Raw genomic sequence first — 4,725 nt, 5'->3', positions numbered from 1 at the left:
AGAAGAAGGAGAAGAAGGAGAAGAAGGAGAAGAAGGAGAAGAAGAAGGAGAAGAAGGAGAAGAAGGAGAAGAAGAAGAAGGTTGTCACCGTGAGGCAGGTATAAAAGCAATAACTGACTTCTCAAGAGTAATTATGGGAGACAAAAGACAGTTGAATCATATTTTTAATGTGCTAATAAAAAAGACAACTGGGCCAGCCAGATAGCTCAGCAGACTAAAGCAACTGCTTACACAAGAGCGCAGAGGCTGGGGTTCACTCTCGGCATTGCATGCCGGCCCTGGCCCCGAGACACACTGAGGAGGCGATTCAGACTGGGCATGGTGGCGCGCGCCTGTAATCCCAGTGCTTGGGAAGCTGAAAACAGGAGAATCACTATGAGTCCAATTTACATAGTGAGACTCTGTAGATCCTGTAGACCCCGTACTTAATAAAAATTTAAAAAAGGCAACTGTAGGGTTATAATTGCAAACCCAGAAATACTATCTTTTAAGTATAAGGTCAAAAGAAATTATACTAGGCACAATCAAACACTACAGTTAATGTTTAGGCTTGTTTTTAATATTACGCTAAAAGACATACTGCCATTAATCTCGCTCACAATATTCCCTCCCCCTTCAAACACACTTATTCCACCATCCTTGCCACTTTCTGAAGCAATTCTGAAGTTCTCTCTGGTGAATGCCTTTAGTTGTGCCATTGTGGATGCCTCAGTGTCTTGGATCAATTCATAATGTTTGGACTTTGGGGAAAAGCCAGTGTCACAGTGGCTGATTCAGTGAATATGGTGACGAGGCCACATCATAACACTTTTACAAAGCTACCTTTTCACTTGACACTTGGCAGAAGCATTCACCATATTTTTGATCATGCCTCATAGAGACGCTCACAAAACAGGACTTCCAGAACTTCTTCAGAAAGTGACAAAAACAACAGATAAGTGTGTTCAAAACAAGAGAGAATATTCTGAGGGGATGATAGCAATGTATCTTTTACTTTTACTATAATAATCTTTCATTTATGTTTTGATCAATTCTTTTTTTTTTTTTTTTTTTTTTGTGGTACTAGGGATTGAACTCAGGACCTTGTGCTTGCCAGGCAAGCACTTTTTCCACTGAGCTATCTCCCCAGCCCTTGATCAACTTATATTTTCATATAAATAGAACCTGAAATAGTTTATTGTAAATACCACCAACACTTAATGCATTTCTAAAGAATTGCTTTAGGAGAAGATGAATCTAGAAAGAAAATCTGGAAGATGAGTAATCAAATAAAATGTTAAACATGGTAAATAATTCTAATGCATACTCACCCAAAATGATGGTGATTATGTCTAATTTGTGGAGGTTTCATGAAAAGAAACAGGCTAAAGTTTAAGAAAAAGCACATGCATGTAAGTCATGAGAAGAGTGGGAGGAGTTAATGTTCTTGTCTTTTGGGGGAAGGGTTAAGATATTGTTTGTGGGCTTCATTAAATCTGTATGTAAAATTTTATAGGTAACCATAAAGAATGGAAATAGAGTGTATAATTTCCACAGTAAACAGAGGGGAACATTATGTCAAATGAGGGAATACAGAAGTTTCTTTTTGTCAAATAATAAATAAACTCAATTAGACTGGTAACTGTAAGGTATCTGGAGAGATTTCTGGCATGCAAATTGGCCTGGGAGGGGGACAGAAGATGGTGGCCTAAACCAGGGCAGGAAGAGGAAGGGGCACAGCAGAGCCTGGAGATTTAGCAAAGGAGGAGATAGACAGGAAAGTTTTACAACAGAGCTGTGAGAGGCGAAACTTCCGAGTCAGCCACAGCCACATGGGTAGCCCTCCATCTACACCTGGGGCAGAGGCAGGAGGCAGAGCACGGCCGGCTGAGGCCCAGTGCTGGGGACGAGCGGGGCTGTGGCAATGGGTAGCAACAGCCCCCCAAGGTCAAAAGTGTCTGTGCGGCAAACCATTGTGCAGAGTGCGACTCAGAGAAGCCTTGTGCCTGGCCGCAGCTCACCAAAAGCAATCTGAGCAGCACAGGCAGGTGAGCAAGGAGACATTGCCCCAGGCAGCACCCGGGCGCTCCACTCACCTCTCTCCACTCACACTGGACCGGAGGCCAGGGCAGAAGCCAGAGGGGAGAGGGACTGACACAGCCCTTCTGGACTCTGCTACGCAGAGCTGGAACTGGAGGGTGACACTGGACAACAGGGGTCCTGACAGCTTGGGAAAATGTGCCTGCACACCAGTGTGTCAGGGGACCCTGATGCGTACCCACCTCAGGCCACGGCATGGTCAAGACCTCTCTTCTGCCACCTCAAAGTGTTAATTCATTAAATAAAAATAGACCTAAATCAAAACATATTTAAGAGATTTTAAAGTGGCTAAATATATACATGTATCAGAGCACAGTAATCCCCTGTCCCTTCTTCACAGTTTCAGCTTCTATTACCAATAAAAATGTGCGAATATTAAATGGAAAAATCCAAACATATACAGTTCATGATCCTTACTTGTGCCCCACCCTAGCAGTGAGATGAAATCTTGTGCAGACTCTACCCCGCTCAGATGCCAGTTGTGTTTAATGCAGTGTATCTGTACTATACACACACTGTCTCTAAACTATTAGAGTAGAATATTGTGTTTTATTATTTATTATGGTGCTTTTTTTGTGTGTGGTACTAGAGACTGAAGTGTGGGCCTTTCCACTGAGCTACATCCACAGCCCTTTTTTATTTTATTTTTGTTTTGCTTTGTTTTGAATCAGAGTCTAAGTTGTGAAGTCTCTCAGGCTGGGGTCAAACTTGTAGTCCCCCTGCCTCAGCCTCCCAGATGCTAGGATTACAGGCATATACCACCACACCCAACTTATTGTAACTAGCTTATAAATTAAATCTTACCATAACCATGGATGTGTAAGAAAAGACATTTTTCATAAAGTTTAATCCTATCCATGGCTTCTGGCACTCAAGCAGGGATTACTATAATAATAGCTAACACATATATACTACCTGCTTTTCTCAGGCACTCTTCTAAGTGCTGGATGTCTATGATCTCATTTAATCTTTATGTACTCAAGAGCCTGCAGCTAATTAGAGGCAGATCTAGGATTCCTACACAGACACTCTGTTTTCAGAGTTTTGCTCTTATACACTATCTTGCTTAGGAGTGGTTAAAGAATATATTACCTGGACAATATAGGAATTCAGTATCAGAGCTACAGACTGAGTGGTTGTGTCCTCCCCAAGTCACATACTGAAGCCCTAATCCCCAATGTGATGGTATTTGGAAGTGGAGCCCTCAGAGTACTTAGGTTAGGAGAATGTATCCTGGTAAGAAGAGACACAAGACAGGTGAACTCTTTCTTTGTAGCATGAAGACAGACAGAAGGAAGCTTGATGCAAACCAGAAGGTGAGCCCATACAAGAACCCCACAAGGGCCTCAGACTCTCAGTGCCAGGAACTGTGGGCAGTACATTATTGAAGCACTCAGTCTATGGCATTTGTTACAGCAGCTGGAGCAGAGAGTTGAGAAATGGTTTTGTCTTCAAGTACTTGAAAAGCTGGACACAGAGCAAGGGTTAAACTTGTTCTACATGAACCAAAGAGAGTGTAACTAGGAAAGTGACTCTTTTCAGCCTACCTTGGAAGAGCCAGAGGTCCCCAAAGAAGAACCAGGGGGTGCTGAACTCTCCAGCGCTGGATATTAGGTGCACCCTGTTTTAGTAATCTGAAGAGAATTAAGCACTGAGGAAGTGGTTAAATGACATTTTACAAAAATCCTTCCACCTCCTGAGTCTATAGGATCCCAAGGGTCAGGGCTAAGAGCTGGGGTCCAAAGCACCAAAAGCTGGGGGCTTCTAACTTCCACAGCAGCTACAGTCATTTACTTTTCCCCAGGGCATCTGGAAGCCAGAACGTGCATTTACACCAGAGCATCCCCCCTTCTGATGGCACTGTGAGCATCTCTCCCTCTAGGATGCGTTTCCCACTACAACCCTCACACCACACCCCTGCCTTGCCCAAGCATGCGACTTCTCACTGGTGCCTCACTTTGCCTGCTTCAACATTCGCCTATCCCTACATTAGCTTCCTGAAGCGTAGTAATAAATGGGATGGATGAAAGCAACAGCAAAATACTGCCTGACCAATCAGAAGGCTACATATTTGAAGTCAAGATGTAAGTAGGGCCATGCTGTCTCTGAAGCTTCCCAGGAAAGGATCTCTCTTTGCCTCTTCCCAACTTCCAGTGGTTGCTGGTCATCTTCATTATTCCATGGCTTGCTTTGGTGTCATTCACATTTCTGCCTCTGGGTTCACATGACCTTCTGTGTTCTGCGCCCTTCTCCTTTTATAGAGAAGCAGTCATTCAGGCTTTAAGATCCACCTTAGTTCAGTATGACCTCATCTTAATTTAACTAATTATGTTATCAAAGATCTGATTTCCAAATAGAGTTACATTCATGGGTACCAAAGAGACAGTTCAACCTTTTAGTTGGACATAATCCAACCTATCACATCCCCCAACCTCCCATGCTTCCTAGGCTCTGGGTTCTTTCAGGACGGCATCTCTACTCCACATATCTTTATTGCATCTATTACAAATCACATGTTGTTCTGAGAAGTAAGAAAAAGTCATCGTCAAGGTTCCTATACCTCAGAAAGCTTTTATACTATGTGGAACCCAACAATTAAAACTAGCTAGTCAGGGTTGAAGCCAAATGCCAAATGTATGCATTTTT

This window comes from Octodon degus, unplaced genomic scaffold (genome assembly GCF_000260255.1).
Source record: "Octodon degus isolate 3935 unplaced genomic scaffold, OctDeg1.0 scaffold00012, whole genome shotgun sequence".
Classification (NCBI taxonomy): Eukaryota; Metazoa; Chordata; class Mammalia; order Rodentia; family Octodontidae; genus Octodon; species Octodon degus.
Note: the sequence above shows the minus strand (reverse complement) of the source record.